Source organism: Canis lupus, chromosome 6 (assembly GCF_011100685.1).
Source record: "Canis lupus familiaris isolate Mischka breed German Shepherd chromosome 6, alternate assembly UU_Cfam_GSD_1.0, whole genome shotgun sequence".
Lineage (NCBI taxonomy): Eukaryota > Metazoa > Chordata > Mammalia > Carnivora > Canidae > Canis > Canis lupus.
In genome coordinates, this window is record NC_049227.1 from 26,058,839 (window position 1) to 26,079,201 (window position 20,363).

Genomic DNA, 20,363 nt, shown 5'->3' on the forward strand with positions numbered 1-20,363 from the left:
AACAAAGATAGAACAAAGCTCCAAGCTCAGAACCCTCATGAGGCCACAATTTATCACTAGGATTTATTTTATTTTTGAAATTAGCGTACAATATCTTTGGTATCTAGTTCTACAAGTTTGAACACATGCATAGCCACCACCACCACCAGGATACAGACCAGCTCCATCACCCGAAAATGCCCTCATGCCACCACTTCTGTGATCAACCCCTCCTACCACCCTCTGCCCACCACTGATCTATTCTCTGTCCTTCTAGCTTCACATTTTTCAAAATGTATAAATGGAATCACACAGAATGTAGCCCTTTGAGACTAACTCCTTTCATTCAGCATAATCTAGCTAGGATTTAATAACATGGTTTGGTTTTCCCTGTATGTATGTACATATATAGTCACCTATATTTATAAGCAAGTGATACAAGTTTTCCATTTACAAAAATGACGTAAGTTTCCTTTTAAAATGAATCAGTTAGGTAAAAATAATAGATAAATATTAGTATGTGTGGTAAGAAAAGGGGCAAAATCATGAAGGTGGAACACAAATGACTAAATTCTGGATTACAATAGACATTATACAATAATATAACTGCACCCCCTCACCCCAACACACGAACACAAAATACCAGTCTGTAATTCTAAGAACTCCAGAAAGGGAAGAAAAAAAGAATTTTACAAGAAGAATCAGTCCATTCCTAGGCATCTCATTTCAAGAAAGCTTTCGTAATCACAGTTCTGGAAGCTTCGATTCCACTTGATCTTGGAAAAACAATTCCAACACAAAGAGGGAAGGCCATCACCCATCTCTGAGCAGTTACCAGAGCAGGAAGCCATCCTACACTTGAACACACCCACATTTCAGCAGAGACATAGATTTTGTTTGCCATGCTCTTTGTTGCCATGTTATCTTAATAATTACTTTGGCTGTCATCATCCACACCACTACAAATATATGCTTTAGGATCTTTTATCTGCAGTGCATAATGTTTAGAACGAGAAAATAAAGGCAATTTAAATAGCATCTAATAAGCATGTGAGGGCAAAACCTTCAATCACCCATTTAACAAAACCCTCTGGTTACTAAGCATTAATCTCCATGGGACATTTCAGAGACCGTTTCCACCTTTGACCCAGGTGCAGTCATAGCCATACATTTGGATCCTGCAGAAAACAAGGTCTGTGTTTGCAAAATATCAATATCAAAACTCTGAATAGAATGGGAAAATACAAATAGAACTAAGTCAGTATATCTTCCTGTCCTTTATGTTTGCCCTTCATAAAATAATTTAATTTTTAAGACATTTACTTAATTCCCAAAGAATGGTAATTATATTTTATGACTGCAAAAAGAGGGGCACCTGGGTGGCTCAGTCTGTTAAGCATCAGAATCTTGGTTTCAGCTCAAGTCATGATCTCAGAATCATGGGATTGGCCCCCCATGTAGGGCTCTGCAATGGGCATGTAGTCTGCTTGAGATTCTCTCTCTCCCTCTCCCTCCTCCTCCTCCTCTGCTCCTTCCCCCACTCTCTCGCTCTCTCTAATATAAATAAATATATATATATATGTTTTTATAGATTTTATTTTATTTATTCATGAGCGAGAGAGAGAGGCAGAGGCACAGGCAGAGAAAGAAGCAGGCTCCATGCAGGAAGCCCAATGTAGGACTCAATCCCGGGACTCTAGGACCACGCCCTGGGCCGAAGGCAGGCACTAAACTGCTGAGCCATCCAGGGATCCCCAAATATTTTTTTAAAACAAGAATTTAAGATTTTTAGCTTGCTTAACATGTGAGAAAGAGTCAGAGGCTGCCAAATGAACTGGAACTTTAATCTCATGAAGATATCACCTAGACATGGCAAAAATCCACCCAGAGAATGGTCTAATGTGCTACATTTACTGTGGAGGTTGCAAATGCTTTTTATAACACCAAATTAAGATGATTCTAACACATATTTACAATAATTTGGGAAACTTGGATGATAGAGCTGACAAATGTCACCAATTAATCTTCAGAGGAGGGGTACCTGGGTGGCTCACTGGTTGAGTTTCTGCCTTTGTCCCAGGTCATGATCCCAGGGTCCTGGCATCAAGTCTCACATCCGGCTCCCCATAGGGAATCTGATTCTCCCTCTGCCTATGTCTCTGCCTCTCTCTCTGTGTCTCTCACAAAGAAATAAAATCTTTAACAAAATCTTTAGAGGAAAATTCAAGAAAAAGCTAAGATAGGATCATTCTTTTAATTACATGGATGTTTTGAAGGCCCCCAAATTTCATTACACTGGCTAAGATACCTCCTCATTTTATTTTTTTCAAACTATAATCCATTCTTGATGAAAAGTCTCTGCACTCCCTCAGAACTCCCCAAATTCTTTCCAGGAATCTCACTCATTTTATAACCAGAACTCAATCCCTCTCCATGCAAATGACATTTTTTAAAAATATATTTATTTAAGTAATCTCTACACCCAATGTGGGGCTCAAACATCAACCCCAAGATCAAGAGTCACATTCTTTTCCAACTGAGCCAGCCAGGGGCTCCACAAATGACATTTTGTAACAAGACCATCTTGTATATAAGACCATCCTCAAAGTAGGTGAGGCCCACAGGCCTTAGATATAAAGCAGACTGATGCAAGGGAATTGCAAGATGGCATTTGCATTCAGGTGCCCATGCTCTGTTTGAAGCACAGGGTGTGTGGTTGGTTTTTCTTCTCTTAGATTATTGGTAGAAGTCATGTATCTAGGACATTGATTCTCAATCAGTACAGTTTTGCCTCCAGATAGCACATTTCACAACATCTGGAAGCCTTTCTTGTTCTCTCACAACTTGGGGTGAGGTATATGATATTGGCAGTAGGTGGAGGCCAGGGATACTGTTAAATATCCTGTGATGTACAGAATAGTCCCCCCAGAGAATTATCTGACTCAAAATGTTAATAGTGGTGAGGTTGAGAAAGCCCCTTATAGAGGAGATCATCTAGGGCAATACTGTCTAATAGAACATTCTATGATGATGAAATCATTCTATACCATGCATCTTGCAGTTCAAGTCTAGGGAAGAATAAAGCTTAAAGGAACTCCAATATATTTTTTTAAGATTTTATTTGTTTGAAAGACAGAGTACAGAGCAAGAGAGAGAACACAGTGGGTGATAGGGAGGGACAGAGGGAAAGGGAGAAGCAGACCCCCCACTGAGCTGGGAGCCTGATGCAGGGCTCAATCCCAGGACCCTGAGATCATGACCTGAACCAAAGGCAAATGCTTAGCTGACTGAGCCACCCAGGTGCCCTAGGAACTCCAATATTTAAAGCTTCACTAATCAGGGGTGCCTGGGTGGCTCAGTCAATTAAGCATCAGACTCTTGATTTCAGCTCAGGTTATGATCTCTGGATGGTGAGATCAAGCCCAGCATTGAGAGATTTTCTCCCCTTCTCCCTCTGCCCTTTCCTCCATGTCTTTCTCTCTCAAATAAATAAATCTTTAAAAATAAATAAATAAAACTTCACTGATCAGTGTACATCAAGCTGGGGAACCCAGGAGACTCACTTGGGAGCTTGCTGGAGATAAGGGCTGTGGATTGTCAATGACCTACTAGTCCCAGTTTACCCAAAACTTTCTTGGTTTTAGCACTGGAAGTTCCATGTCCTAGGAACCTGTCAGTCTCAGGAAAACAACTTTAGCTCATGTCCCATTCCCACAAGTTTCTATTCACTGGGTGTGCAATGGGACCTGATAGTTTGCCTTTTTATCAGGTTTCCCAGGAAATTCTTCTGTATGCCAAGGTTTGAGAATCACTGCAGAGCAGCCAGTTAATGGAAGCTGCAAAGAGCAGGTACACAGAGGTGGGAAGGAGAAAGTAGTGAGTTGCTGACACCCAGGCAGCTTAGTGCCTTCTTGCATGGCTGCACTGCTCCAACCTGCCCCAGAAGAACAAGGACCTCTCTGGGAGAGCCAGAGACAACACAAGATTCATATAATGGCTCTTGAATCCATTGAGACCTGCTAGAAGGAGTGGCCTCCTCTGCAACTCAAGAAAGGATCTCACTTTCTGGAAACCTAAAGGCTGTGGGAACCCCTCCTCATCCCCTTTGCCACCATCCATGTGCTCAGAATCCTGCCAGGAGCAGGGAAAATGATAAACCTTAAGGTCCCCTGTGGCTCTACTGCTTTCTCTACCACTGGGTTTCAGAAAGGCAGGAGAGGACAGTAAAGCTAGGATGAGTTCTATCCATACCCTGTGATTTGGGGTCTGGGGCAAGCCTCTCTGAGAGGAAAAAGAACTCCCTTCTAGATCCACCTCTGGGACTAGAAGCTTAGTTCTTAATCAGACTAATTCAGATCCTCATACTAATCCATATAATGCCTATTTAAACAACCAGCATATTTTACAACCCCAGTATTGTGGTTCTAGATCTGGAGAAAGAAAAACAGAAGCTGAAACCAATGATAACAGGGCACCTGGGTGGCTCAGTGGTTGAGCATCTGCCTTTGGCTCAGGTGGTGATCCTGGGGTCCTTGGGATCAAGTCCCCGCATTGGGCTCTCTGCAGGGGGCCTGCTTCTCCCTCTGCCTCTGTGTGTCTCTCATGAATAAATAAAATTTTAATAAATAAATAAAAAAGAAACCAATGATAACAAAACAACCAATATGTGTGTGCCAGGCATTGTTATAAGAACCTGATGGGTAGGGCAGCCCAGGTGGCTCAGCGGTTTAGCACCGCCTTCAGCCTAGGGTGTGATCCTGGAGACCTGGGATCGAGTCCCATGTCGGGCTCCCTGCATGGAGCCTGCTTCTCCCTCTGCCTGTGTCTCTGCCTCTCTCTCTCCCTCTCTGTGTCTCTCATGCATAAATAAATAAAATCTTTAAAAAAAAAAAACAAAACGGTTAAAAAAAAAAAAAAAGAACCTGATGGGTATTAACTCATTAAATCCTTACCACACACAGCCTTAGCAAATGCTGTTATTTTATTTTTTTAAAGATTTATTTATTTATGATAGGCACAGATAGAGAGAGAGAGAGGCAGAGGCACAGGCAGAGGGAGAAGCAGGCTCCATGCTGGGAGCCTGATGCGGGACTTGATCCCGGGACTCCAGGATCGCACCCTGGGCCAAAGGCAGGCGCCGAACCGCTGAGCCACCCGGGGATCCCCTACTATTCTTATTTTACTCATACTTATTTTACTGAGGCACAGAGAGGTTCAGTAACACCTGGCCAGAGAACACAGCCAACAAAGAGTGGAATACAGTATTGTAAATGCCCCTTTCTCTCAAGGAAGCAAATTTTCTTTTTCAATTCATTTGCTCAACATCCACATCTTGTACTTAAACATCTTTTTGCTCATGCTGGGTAAGCATGAGGTTAAGCTTGGGAAGTTTCTAGATTCAGTGTTATTTGCAGCATGGCCAGGAGCAGAGTGAAGAAGTAAGGAGTTTGTCTGGGACACAAATTTAAGGGGGAGTATCAAAAATCCCCATAACCTAGATAAATACTATCTTATGTAATATTTTTAAAAACTGGAAATAATGCAAAAAACACAGTGACTAGAATATCAACATTTTCAATAAAGAACACACTTTAAAGAACATGAAAGAACATGCTTTCATTGAAAGAACATTTCAATAAAGAACCAGGATTTTTTTTTTTTTTTAAGATTTCTCTTATTTATTTGAGAAAGAGAGCAAGAAAGCATGAGCAAGGGGAGGGAAAGAGAGAGAGAGAAGCCAACTCCCCATGGAGTGGGGAGCCTGACACAGGGCTCTATCCCAGGACCCCAGGATCATGACCTGAGCTGAAGGCAGCCACTTAATCCACTGAGCCACCCAGAAGCCCCAAACCAGGTTCAGGAGGTCTGATTTGTAGGATTGTTACAAATTGGCTCGGTTCCACAGTGACTGGCAGACAGGACTCTGCAATCCAGGCCTTTCATGAGTCCCCAGAATGACAGTTTGGTGGGAAGGGCGGTACACAAATTAAACCATCTTCCTGGGATTTCCACCTACCTCCTCTTCTATAAGGGCTTTCCTCTGATCATACAATTTATAAGTTAAGTCTCTGAAACAGGAGAAAATTCTACCTCTCCTTTGGAGAGCCATGAAATTTCATTTATTGGGGGTTCTAACAGATGAAAGATTGGGAACAACTCTGGACTTCCAGTTCTTCTTGTGAACTTATAGAAATAGAACTTTCTGCTCTTCTTTTAAATGATACCCACCCTGATTTAAATGCCATAGAAAACAGAACTTGTTTGTTCTGACATTCGTTAAAATGCAGAAATCCTACCCCACTCCTTACTTCTTTTCTGTTATTTGAGGAGTGTTCTTTCTAGAAATGATCCTACTGATGATTAGCATTGCATCAACTTGGGTTTATCTCTGGGAACATTGAACCTGAGGTGGATGAAAATAGCCTGAGCAGTAATATAATCCAGACTTCCGGCACACCATTCTGGGAACTCTTGGCAAACATAAGCCATGGTGTTATTCACCGAACTTCTAGAAAGAAGTTTATGCCTTCAACCTGACCCTTCCTCCTGGGGATTCCTCCTAGCCAGAATCCAGGTCTACCCAGCAAAGCATGATTATAGACCTTACTTCTTTAACATCCATATCCACTGAGCTCTTCTTTGCCTCTCCAGGGCAGAAGGAACCTAGTCAGACAACAATATCAATAAGCATAAAGACAGCACTATCTATTGAGGATCTACCTGAGTGCCAGGCACCATGTTATGCCCCTCCCATGCATTAGCAATTGTATCCTCCAACAACTTTATGGAGAAGTATTATCCTCACTTTATGATGATTACATTGAGGCCCAGAGAGGGTTAAGTAATTTCCCCAAGGTCACAAAGCTAAACAGAGGCAAATGGCAGATGGGATTCTAACCTGTGCATCTCTGACTGAACTTGGATCATCATCATCATAATCAGAGGAAGAAGAGAAGGACAAAGAGGAAGATGGGAAGTTAGAGATAATATTTACTGAGTGGCTTACAGTGCACCATATTTTCTTATTAACCCTTATTTCCACCGGGGAAGGTGGGAGCTCTTGGCATACATTCTACAGACAAGCACACTGAACCCTGAAAGGTACAATAACTCACCCACAGTGGCACAGCAGGACCCAAGGAACTACAGATTTTGATTCAGGCAGACAGCTCCAGAGCTTGCTAAGCCTTGCTTCCCGTTTCCCCATAGTCATTCTTCCCTGTGACAAGTATTTATTGTATATTTATTCTGTACCTGGCATCTGGTAATAAGCAATAGGACAGCTTGTTCCTGCCTCCTCCTATGGCACATTCCCAATGGTTCTCTATCATTTCTGTGACCCCCACACCACTTTCCAAACACTTGGGGTGCTTGGGTGGCTCAGTCAGGTAAGCCTCCAACTGTTGATTTTAGCTCAGGTCATGATCTCAGGGTCCTGAGTTGGCTCCAAGCTTAGCAGAGAGTTTGCTTGGGATTCTCTCTTCCTCTCCCTCTGTCCCTCCCCCAACTTGTACGCATGTGTACTCTTTCTCTCTCAAATAAATAAAATCGTAAAAAAAAAAAAAAAAAAATACACCACAAACAACAACCACAAAACGTCTTTCTTACCTGCCCTCCATCTGTTCTGGCGTTTCCTCTCCACTCTATGGAGACAGCGGATCTTTTTTTTTTTTTTTTTTTTTTTTTTTTTATAACACTAACCCATAAAGCCCATCTTCTTGTGCCTGAGACACAGCTCTGCTTGCTCTTACTCACCGTGCTGGGCCTGCCACTCAGCCTCCAGACGGGATATTTACCAGCTCCTGGCAGTTTGATACCACCCTAGGTATCCTCTCTCCCTTTGCTGCCAGCCAATAAATAACCAGGTCACACTCACTTAAAGTGAAGATTGGTCCTTGATCCCCAATGTCATGGTTGTGCCGTGGCCCCTGTGTACTGAATCTGCAAAGAAGCCCTGCCTAGGAGCCCAAATTGTGTATTTCTTTCTTCCTGAACCCCAGCTCTGCCCTCCCAACAATGTTCTTTTGGCATCAGTACACTATAAAGAGCAAAGTCCTTTCTAGAGGTTATTTTATCTCTTAGACACCATAAGGAAGTAACTAGGCTGATTTTTTTTTAATCCCAGAGAGTGAAGTGGAGTGGAAAGAGCCTATCTTTTCATGTATTCACCAAAGCATTCTTCTACAACATGACGCTCTGCTAGACACCCTCAAGCACTGGTCTCTTTGTTTTGCAGGTAATGCCCCTAGGGCAACATTCAGACATTACTAACTCCATAATCCTGCTGGCACGTCCCTTCCAGAGATAAAGGACAGGCAGCCTGGAACCAGCCCCACATTTCACAACAAGCTAATTTGCATCAGACCCTGACTCTAGTGCTCTGCAACTCTACCCCTCTGAGGCTCTACAATTCTATCCTTTGGAACCTCATTTTTCCCCACCCTCCTCTGCAAAATGGGGACAATACACTCTACCTTCAGTGGGCTTATTAGCCCTCAGCACTTGCGGAACACCTGGATTGCAGAATCCTGCCTGCCAATCAGTATGGAGCTGAGCCAGATGGGAATCCAAAGTAAAAGGACAAATCAGTAAATCTCTTGTAGGGATAAGTCAGGGTTTCTCAACCTCAGCACTACTGATATTTTGGGCGAGATAGGCTTGGTCACGGGGCTGTCTTGAGTATAAGAGGATGCTTAGCAGCATCCCCAGCCTTCATCCATTAGGTGCCAGTAGGACACACCCCATTACAAACCTCACAAGCTGTGGGCAACCCAAAATATCTCCAGGAATGGACAAGTATCCTCTAGGAGGGAAAACCATCCCCAGTTAAGAACCACCTTTGTTATTGATATAATGTGCCACAAACTCTGGATAGTATCTCCTGATTCCCATTGATAAGACAAGGAAATTAGCACCTCTGCATTTTACTCTAGGAAAATTTTTCTCCCCCTCGGTTTCCTTACTTCTAGAAACTACACCATATTTTTACATATTGCGCCTGTCCTACAGATCAGGGAACTGAAGCTCAGAAAACAGCTTGTCAAAGTCTCAGAGCTGGGAATTAAAGACAATATTTGAATCCAGGTCTAGCCAGAATAACTACTATGTAATTGTCCTTGCCACCTGAAATCCTCCTCCCCAAAAGCCTCATCAGCTGCTGTGGGTCATGTACTGAAGCAGAGGACCTTGTGCCCTCTTTGTACAACAAAAAGCTCCCAGTAACAGCCTCCTTGTATATTAGATGGAGACTAGGATATTGAGTGACACATCTCACTCTGCACTGAGTGTAGGGGGATTCTTAGCAATGTTCCGGATAGCAAACAGGGGTCTGGCTCTATGAACTACACACAAGGCAAGAAAGCTCCTTGGTCACCTCCTCCCCTCCCTTCCCACTTCTACTCTCCCCTGTCTCCTCTAAATGAACATACCTGCTGTAACATTCCCCTCTACTCTTGTAGTGGAAAGTCATAGCATTCACTGTAGCGAATGTTTATTGAGCATCTGCTAAGTGCCAGGCACTATTCTGAGTGCTTTATGTTTATTTGACCCAGAAGAAAACCATATGGGGTAGTTATCATTTATTGTCCCCATTTTACAGATAAGGAAACAGACCCAGAAGAGCAATAACTTGCCACATTCACTCTACTACAAGATGAGGGAATGTGAATAGAACGTCAAGGACATGCAGGCTACGATCCGTAGACCAGAGTTCAAATGTTGACTCCTCTACCAGCCACCCGTGTAACATCTGGCAAATGACCTAATCTCCCTGAACCTCAGTTTCCTCATCAGGAGTATGAGATAGCAGGGATTTTTTTTTTTAAGATTTTATTTATTTAATCATGAAAGACAGAGAGAGAGAGAGAGAAAGAGGCACAGGGAGAGGGAGAAGCAGGCTCCATGCGGGGAGCCCATGGGACTCCATCCTGGGTCTCCAGGATCATACCCTGGGCTGAAGGCAGCACTAAACCGCTGAGCCACCAGGGCTGCCCCAGGGATTGTTTTAAGAATAACAACTAATAAGCGCTTTTTCTCCACTCATCAAGTGTTTACTGGGCATTACCATGTGCCAAGCACTGGGGACATATCTGCAAACAAAAATAGCAAAAAGATCCTACCCGTGTGGCATGCACACACGCATAAGGATGCACTTATGTGTTAACTCTAACCCTCACAATAACCCATAGGCTATTTACTATTACAGTACTGTACCTATTTCACAGATAGGGAGAAGGGGTCTCAGAAGCAGCTTTTCCCCACCTCCCTTCAACCTTCTAGGAAATAGTGAGACCTGGATTAGACATTAATGCTCCATCTCTGGAGTTCGACTTCCTGAATTCAAATCCTACTGTTTCCATCTGATTGCTGTGGACAAGTTACCTAACCTGTCTGAGCCCAAATATCTTCATGAGTATACTAGAACCAGGAGGCCCTATCTCAGGAGGCTGTCCCAGGAGAAAAACAAACATCTAACATTTAGAAAGTGCTTTTTGGGTCCCTAGCACACACGAGGTTCACAGAAACCCAGGAGACACATCTTATTTTGAGCTTCTTTTTACACAGGTGAGCACTAGAGCCCAGAGAGGGTAAGTAACTTGCCCAAAGGTGCAGAACCCATTAATAGTGTGATTCCAAAGCCAAGCTCTAAATCTGACCCGGCGCTGAGACAAGCTCACAGACTGGGCATGGTTGAGTGAGTGCCAGATAATTGGGTGTGGTTATTCTTTCTCTCCTGCTGCTGCCAGGAAGGCTGCACAGGGCGGGGGGGGGGGGGGGGGGGGGCGGCGGATTGTACATACTGTTCAGGGGCTTCCCTATATTCCCTAACCGGGTCCTAACCAGGTCAGCGCCTTGCTGCCCAAAGCGGGAGCCACCACCTGGATCCTCCCATTCCGAGATTCCACCCCCGGGGTGATTCTCCTCCCATTTCTTTTTGTTTTGTTTTTTAATTTTTATAAATTTATTTTTTATTGGTGTTCAATTTGCCACCATATAGCATAACACCCAGTGCTCATCTCATCAAGTGCCCCCCTCAGTGCCCGTCATCCAGTCACCCCCACCCTCTGCCCTCCTCCCCTTCCACCACCCCTAGTTCGTGTCCCAGAGTTAGGAGTCTGTCATGTTCTGTCTCCCTTTCTGATATTTCCCACTCATTTTCTCTATTCCCTTTATTCACTATTTTCCCCCTTTATTCCCTTTCACCATTTTTTATATTCCCCAAACGGATCCTCCCATTTCTTGTACCCCATCCCCGCTCACTCCTTGCTCCCCCGCCAAAGCTGCCACCCCCTGGCCAACCCCCTGCCACCCCACGTTGGGGACAGACACCTGGTTCTTTTCATCAGTCACCTCTCGGAGCCAGGGAGGAGGCTCCAGAGCTGCTGAGTCTCGGTGGATACCTGAGAAGACGGTCCCAGAGCTGGCCCCAACACCTGGCGAACCTACCTCACCTCCGCTGGCTTTGAGTCCCCTGAGCTTGGCTCTCCGGGCTACCACGTCTGCTCACCTGCAAGGCACATGGGCAACCCAACCCTGGCCTGGGCAGTGGGTAGCTGGGCTGCGGGTCCTGGTGCCACCCCCGGACTTCCTGCCTGGAGGCAAGATCGCCTTCTTGGAATCCAGCCAAGTTCCTGCAAGTGCTGGGTTAGTACACCTGTTGGCATCAGAAACCTCTAGGCACTGCATTCATTGTTTCCTTCCATCAGGCAAACGTCACCAAGCGCGCACCGGCTGCTGCGAGCCCGCACCCAGAGGATCCAGAGGGTGCACAGGCTACGGTTGCGCTCTCCAAAACATTGGCCACTAGTCACATGTAGTAACACAGCATTTGAAATTGTGGCACCAATGAACTGAGATGTTTTTAAGACATAGGATAAAAAAATAAAAAACAAAAAACACCCCCCCAAAAAACACACACACACATTTTTTCAAACTCCTTAAGAAGCATTAAGTTGATTGCATGTTAAAATGATTATATTTGGATACTGATAATCGTTAAATAAAATATATTGTTACAATGATTTCTAAATAATAATTTAATTTTTATATAAAACTAATTTTTAATTATTTTTATATAAAAATTAATTTTTAATTATTTTTAAATAATAATTTAATTTTCCTTTTCTAAAATATAGCCACTAGAAACTTTAAAATTATGTGTCTTCCGGCAGCCCCGATAGCCCAGTGGTTTGGCGCTGCCTTCGGCCTGGGGTATGATCCTGGAGACCCAGGATTGAGTCCCACGTAAGTCTCCCTGCATGGAGCCTGCTTCTCCCTCTGCCTGTGTCTCTGCCTCTCTCTCTCTTTCTCTGTGTCTGTCATGAATAAGTAAATAAAATATTAAAAACCAAACCAAAAAAATTTTTTTTAAATAAAAAATAAAATTATGTGTCTCCTATTAAACTTTTATTGGATACTGCCGGTCTTGGGCAAGAACCTGAAGCTCTTCCCCCAAATACCTCTCCCAGTTCTCTTCTTTTTTTTTTTTAATTTTTTTAAATTTTATTTTACTTATTAATGATAGGCACACAGTGAGAGAGAGAGAGAGAGAGGCAGAGACACAGGCAGAGGGAGAAGCAGGCTCCATGCACCGGGAGCCCGATGTGGGATTCGATCCCGGGTCTCCAGGATCGCGCCCTGGGCCAAAGGCAGGCGCTAAACTGCTGCGCCACCCAGGGATCCCCTCCCAGTTCTCTTCTACAATTTATTCAGCCCTTATTTCCTTCAGGAAATACTTAGGGAAGACCCGGTATGAATCAGGCATGGTGCAAGTGCTGGTTTGCAAATTCAGGAGCTTCCCAGGTATAATCTGAGATTGGCCCTGTACATAGAGGACAAAGAAAGACCCAAGAGCCAAACCACTCCAGATTGATAAGTGGCTGGTTTAATAAGCAAGGGAAACTTACATACAAGGCTTGTCTTGGGCAGTTGCAAGATAAGTAGATCTCTGTACCAGCCTTCCAGAATCTTCAATGTTTATATAGAAGCTTTAATGAGGGAGCAGCCTGGGTGGCTCAGTGGTTTACTGCCACCTTCAGCCCAGGGCCTGATCCTGGAGACCCAGAATCGAGTCCCACATCGGGCTCCCTGCATGGAGCCTGCTTCTCCCTCTGCCTGTGTTTCTGCCTCTCTCTCTCTTTCTCTCTCTCAATCTCTATGTCTCTCATGAATAAATAAAATCTTTAAAAAAAAAAAAAAAGCCTTAATGGGGTTCAGTCATGTATCAAGTCCAGATATTTTCAACAACACCTTACTCTCTCAAGTGTGCATTCTTGAAACTAGCTCCTACTGTGGGAACAGTGGGTAGAATGTACATACCAAGGCCAGGGGGAGGGAGCGGAGCCTGCAATTGCCCAGGGCAAGCTCAAGGGCCAGCTAGTGTTCATGTTCCCTCCATGACATCCTCCAACAGCTAGACCTGGGAAAATAGCATGGTAGGCAAAACAGATACTGCCAGTGACTTTGGGGCTGTCAGGTGAGAGAGGTCTATTAAATAAAATGTATAATGAACAGAAAAGGCAACCTAAGGAATGGGGGGAAATATTTGCAAACTATATATCTGAAAAAGAGTTAATATCCAGAATATATAAAGAATTTCTACAACTCAACAACAACAAACAAAAATAATTAGATTTTAAAATGGGCAAAGGGGGGCATGTGGGTGGCTCAGTTGGTTAAGCATCTGCCTTTGGCTCAGGTCATGACCTCAGGGTCCTGGGATGGAGTCCCACATTGGGCTCCCTGCTCAGTGGGGATCCTGCTTCTCCCTCTGCTCTTCCCCCAGCTTGTGCTCGCTCACTCTCTCTGTCAAATAGATGAAATCTTTAAAAAATAATAATTATAATAAAAATAAAATGGGCAAAGGACTTGAACATTTCTCCAGAGAAGACATATGGATGGCCAACAAGTACATGGCTCAACATCATTAACCAGAAGAGAAATGCAAATCGAAACCACAATGAGATATTGCCTCATATTCATCAAGATTGCTACTATCAGAACAATAGAAAATAGTATTGGTGAGGATGTAGAAAAATTCAAACCCTTGTCCACTGTTGGTGGGGATGTAAATAGGTGCAGCTATCATGGAAAACAGTGTGGATACTCCTTAAATAATTAAAAACAGAACACCCATCTGATCTAGCAAATCCACTTCCAAGTATACATCCAAAAAAGAACATACTCAAAGCAAGATCTCAAGGGGATATTGTACATCCATGTTCATTGCGGCATATTCACCATAACCAAAAGGGAGAAGCAACCTAAATATCCAACAGCAGATGATGAGATAAAGAAAATGCAATGTATACATACAGTGGGATTCTATGCAACCTTAAAAAATAAGGAAATTCTAACAAACACTATGACGTGTATGAACCGTGAGGACATTCTGCTAAGTGAAATCAGCAGGTCACAAAAGGGCAAATTGTATATCATTCCACTCACCTGAAATACCTAACGTAGTCAAAATTCAGAAACAGAAAGTAGGAAGGGTGTGAGGAGGGAGTGAGGGAATTAGTGTTTTGTTGAGATAGAGTTTCGATTTTGCAAGATGAGGAAGTTCTAGAGATCTGTGCACAACAGTATGAATATCCTTAATACTACTGAACTTAAAAATGATGGAGGGGTGCCTGGGTGGCTCAGTCAGTTAAGCATCTGCTTATGGCTCAGGTTATGATCCCAGGGTCCTAGGATCAAGCTCTGTTTCAGGCTCCTTGCTCAGCAGGGAGTCTTCTTCTCCCTCTCCCTTTGCCCCTTTTTGTGCTCAAGCTCACTCTCTTGCTCTCTCTCGCTCAAATAAATAAAATCTTTTTAAAAAATGACAAAGGGGATGCCTGGCTGGCTCAGCGGTTGAGCGTCTGCCTTCAGCTCAGGTCATGATCCCCGGGTCCTGGGATTGAGTCCCATATCGGGCTCCCTGCATGGAGCCAGCTTCTCCCTCTGCTTGTGTCTCTCCCTCTCTCTGTGTCTCTCATGAATAAATAAATAAAATCTTAAAAAAAAAAATGACAAAGATGTTAAATTCAATGTTACGTGCTTTTTGCCACAATTCAAAAAACCGTTCGGGGGAAGGGGGGCACCTGAGTGGCTCAGTGGTGAAGCGTCTGCCTTTGGCTCAGGTTGCGCCCAAGGTCCTGGGATCGAGTCCTGCATTGGGCTCCCCGCAGGGAGCCTGCTTCTCCCTCTGCTTCTGTCTCTTCCTCTCTGTGTCTCTCATGAATAAATTAATAAAATCTTAGAAAAACATTTAGTGATATAAATGCCATTGTGAGTATTGCAACCAAGGTGGGGGTACGACATGCTATATAAGAACTTATAACTGAGGGCAGCCCCGGTGGCGCAGTGGTTTAGCGCCGCCTGCAGCCCAGGGCGTGATTCTGGAGACCCGGGATCCAGTCCCACATCAGGCTCCTTGCATGGAGCCTGCTTCTCCCTCTGCCTGTGTCTCTGTCTCTCTCTCTCTATGTCTCTCATGAATAAATAAATAAAATCTTAAAAAAAAAAAGTTATAACTTAGGGGTATACTGGATATGAGGGAAGTCTTCCATAAGGAAGTGATGCTTCAGTTAACTTCAGAGTCAAACAGGAGAGGAGTGAGGGCAGCAAGTGCAGAGGCAGCAGCCCACGCAAAGATCCCAGGGCAACGGGTCAGTCATGTGATGAATCTGAATTTATTTTGTAGAGCACACTTGTCTCCAACTTGCCTGCTTCATGAATAGAATCAATGATCACGATGACAATAACAGCCAACACGTACTGAAAATTAACATAAATGTTAAGTGCAGAGAGTCCGAACCAATCTACTTGGGGTTAAATTCCAGCTCTGCTGTATCCTATCTAGCTTCATAATCTCAGGCAAATTCCTGAATCTCTGTGTCTCAGTTTTCTCATCTGTAAAATGAGGACAACAAGAGGACCCACCTCTTGGCATGAGGCTTAACAAGCTAGCCTACACTATGAGTTATATTACATAAACAGGACCTGCCACACAGCACGGGGCTATTAAGTAGTTATTACATAAAACAAAATTTAGGGGCACCTGGGTGGCTCAGATGGTTAAGCATCTCCCTTTGATTCAGATCATGATCCTGGAGTCCCAGGATTGAGCCATGTGTCTGCTCCCTGCTCAGCGAGGAGTCTGCTTCCCGCTCTCCCTCTGCTCCTCCCCCACTCATGCTCACAGGCTCTTGCTCTCTCTCTCTCATTCACTCTCCCTCCCAAATAAATAAAATCTTTTCAAAAAAATTTAATTACATATTAGCAAGTGTGCTAACCACTTTATTTGTTATGATATATTATAAATTCTTCACAAATTCCTCCCCTCCCTGTAAGCAAGGATACCCTTTGGCAATGTGACCTGCAGAACCAGAATCCATCTTCCTATATAAAACTACTGTGCGTCCCAAACCCAACAAGGCTAAACTTGATCCCCGAGGGTCCTTCCTCTACTCCGTTTTTCCTACTGTCTCCCCTCTCAGAAAGCAACAGCTCCATTTTTCCAGATGGTTGTTCAACTCAGAAACTACAGAGAAACCATCAATGGCTTTCCTATTTTCACTCCTTGCATATGCTCTGTCGGCAGATCCTGGGGGTCCAAGCTCTATGTCCAGAATCTGACCACTTCTCACTGTTTCCATACTGCGACCTCCCTGGTCCAGCCCATGGTCTCTTGATTACTGCACTGGCCTCTTCATGGTCTCCTGGCTTGTGTCCTTGTGCCTCCACAGTATACTCTCAAGCTAATAGTCCTGGAGCAATGCTGCAGAGGCACCTCGGTTCCTCTGCTCAAATCTCTCTAGTGGCTCCTGCCTGACCCACAGTAAAAGCCAAAATCCCTACAGTAAGCCTTCTCTACTCTGCTCCATCACCCTGTGTTCTGACTTCATCTATCACAGATCCACACCTCACTCACTCAGCTCCACCACTCTGGCCTTCCTAGTTCTAGAGCATTCCAGCACCATCCCCTTCCTCGGGAACATTGTAGGTGCTGTTCCCTCTGCCTATAGCAACATTCCCTCGGAAATGTACATAACCCAACTCCTTCATCCCTTTCTTGCTGACTCCTTTAGCCTTCTTCCTCAAAACTCTAGTTACATCTGTACTTTGTCCCCAGCCCTGGATTCTTTCCCTACCTTTTCCTGCTTATTTTTTCCCAAAGCACTCATGCTCTGACACATTATAGGTGCATGTGTGTCTTGTCTGCTCCCTCCACTAGAATCTAGGAAGCTTTTTGAGGGCAGAGATTTGCACCCGCTCTGTGGTCTGATTATTGAATCCCTAATGCCCAGGACAGAGCATGGCACATAGTGGGCACTCTATATTTGCTGAATGACTACGGCATGGAACTAAGAGTGAGAAAGGAGAAGGAAGTGGACCAACTCGTAAATTCAATGAGGACTCTGCAGTCCCTGAATGTTTGCTCACCATCAGCAGCTTCTTCAACTTTGTCAGCAGGCCTCTTCCATGTGTGTACCTCGCTTTACAGTTTGCAAAGCACTTTCACACCTCTGTCACATTTGATACCTACGCAACCCCATGAGAGGGATATTAGTGAAGAGTCATACTCTCCCCAGACCCCAATTTTTCATGGAGAAACAGAAAAGGGGATCCCTGGGTGGCGCAGTGGTTTGGCGCCTGCCTTTGGCCCAGGGCGCGATCCTGGAGACCCGGGATCGAGTCCCACGTCGGGCTTCCGGTGCATGGAGCCTGCTTCTCCCTCTGCCTGTGTCTCTGCCTCTCTCTCTCTCTCTCTCACTGTGTGCCTATCATAAATAAATAAAAAAAAATTAAAAAAAAAAAAAAAGAAACAGAAAAAACTGCTGAGACTTGCCGAGGGCAAACCTACTCAGCAGTGAAAGAGGTGTGATTCAACCATGACTTTTGACTCTGAGTCCAGGTGTCCTTATCCCAAGCAAAAAGGCTGCATATATAGTGGTTAAATGCGTGAGCTGTGGAGTTAGGACAAACAAGACTTTGAAACTTGCCTCTACTACTCTCTGGCTGTGTGATGTTGGAAAAGTTGCTAGCTCTCCCTGTGACTCACATTTTCTCAATGACTGAGCAGAGATAATGATAGTAATCCCCTCCATAGGGTTGTTCTGAGGGTTGAAGGAGGTAAGATTTGGTATGTTATGATTAGCCAGTTCTACTTTTTTAAAGATAGATTTATTTATTATTTATTATTTACTTATTTACTTATTTATTTAGAGAGAATGTGAGTAGGAAAAGGGGCAAGGGGGAGAGAGAATTTTTTTTTTTTAATTTTTTTTTTTAAGGTATTTATTTATTTATTTGTGATAGTCACAGAGAGAGAGAGAGGCAGAGACACAGGCAGAGGGAGAAGCAGGCTCCATGCACCGGGAGCCCGACGTGGGATTTGATCCCGGGTCTCCAGGATCGCGCCCTGGGCCAAAGGCAGGCGCCAAACCGCTGCGCCATCCAGGGATCCCGGGAGAGAGAATTTTAAGCAGACTCTCCACTGAGCTGGAGCTCCATGCAGGCCAGGATCTCACTACTCTAGGATCATGACCTGAGGCAAAATCAAGAGTCAGATGCTAAACTGACTGAGCCACCCAGGCATCCCAGGATTAGCCAGTTAAAACAAATACATTTGGGTGGCTCCTGGGGGATTCCGTTGGTTAAGCATTGGACTCTTGATTTCAGCTCATGTCATGATCTCTAGGTCATGAACTCAGAGTTGTGAGATCTAGCCCAGCATGGGCAAACTTGCTTAAGAATCTCTCTCTCTCCCCCTCTCCCTCTGCTCCCCACCTCATGCATGTGCACACATGCTCTGTGTCTAAAAAAAAAAACAATACCTTTTAAAAATATGAGCATGTTACTTTGTGTTCAAACACTTTTTTGAGTGGCCCCCAACTCTGCCCAAATATCTCCAGCTAACTTGACGAGGAGGGACCAGAGGGACCAGAAAGCATGATGCCATCTATTTTAAAGGTGGTGAAACTAAGGCTCTTGGTCACAAAATGGTTTTGACTCAGTGCTTTTGGGAGAACAGTTGTGAAAATTCCATAGCAACCAGACGGCAAGTTCCCCAGAGGCAGCACAGAACTGTTGCCACCCTCTGGAGCACTCATTATATTCACAACACAATTTTAGTCTGCCGTCTCCAGAGAGGATGGTGTTTACACACTGCAGGGAAGTTCGCAATGAATACAAAGGTGGCTCCTAGTGGCTACTAGCTTGCACAACCCAAGACAGCAAGGCATTCACACCTGCTCACTTGCGCCCTCTTGTGGGAAGTTCCACACTGACCGTGGCTAACCTAGAATGAGTACCTCAAGGCTAAGAACCTGCCTGGCACTTGACATCATGGATGACCTCATTTAATATCCTCGAGTGGTGGCTTTACAAATACAGAGACTGAAGAAGAGAGATTAGCACAAAGAAAAGCAAACTTGCCCAAAGCCACCCACTAGTAAGCATCAGAGCCAACATTTGAACACAGACTCGTCTTGACTCCAGAGCTCACAGACTCCCCCCAACATTGCATTACAGATTTGAAATGGAGTCAAGCCTACTGACTTGTTTGGGGATTAAACTTTGTCAGGACTCCACTATTCCATTCCACATGAAATCGCAATTATGAAAACATGCCCCCATGCTCTAGAAAAAAAATCCCTCAGTGGTTAGTCCTTGGGGTGTGAGGTGGAATTGGAGACTGACATCTAAATGCATTGACAGGGGCACCTGGGTGGTTCAGTGTTTGAGCATCTGCCTTTGGCTCAGGTCATGATCCTGGGATCAAGCCCCACATCAAGCTCCCTACAGGGAGCCTGCTTCTCCCTCTGCCTATATCTCTGCCTCTCTCTCTTTCTGTCTCTCATGAATAAATAAACAATATCTTAAAATGTATATACTAAAGAGAAATATTAAAATTGTTTTAAAAAGCAATGTTAAACTGAAAATCTGGGGATCCCTGGGTGGCTCAGCAGTTTGGCACCTGCCTTTACTTTAGCCCAGGGTGTGATCCTGGAGTCCCAGGATTGAGTCCTATATCAGGCTCCCTGCATGGAGCCTGCTTCTCCCTCTGCCTGTGTCTCTGCCCCCAACCCCCATGAATAAATAGATAAAATCTTTAAAAAAAGAAACAAACCTGAAAATCCCACAGATGATTCAGAGGGACCTCCTGGGTTAAAGATTGAAAGATTATTGCCTTAAAAATTGTGACAGTGATATGGAGTTGAAGAAAAGGAAACTGCTATGCTGTGGGCCAGTAACACCAAAAGCTAACATTTATAAGCACTTACTGTAGGGGCGCCTGGATGGCTCAGTTGGTTAAGCATCTGCCTTCAGCTCAGGTCATGATCCTGGAGTTCAGGGATTGAGCCCCGCATTGCATCGGGATCCCTGCTCAGCGGGGAGTC

The 20,363-nt window shown here is 44.4% G+C and overlaps 1 protein-coding gene across 7 annotated transcripts in view; it reads right to left on the reverse strand.

Annotated features, from left to right (window-relative positions):
* Positions 1-13,066, reverse strand: part of TMC5 (transmembrane channel like 5) — a 67,378-nt gene extending 54,312 nt beyond the window's left edge. Inside the window, exon 1 of one of the 7 annotated variants that reach the window (XM_038540229.1) lies at positions 12,885-13,066. The gene's annotated coding sequence lies outside the window, so the exon portion shown is untranslated. The other 6 variants (XM_038540226.1, XM_038540231.1, XM_038540224.1 and 3 more) reach the window with 6 other exon arrangements.
* Positions 13,067-20,363: the final 7,297 nt, after the last annotated feature.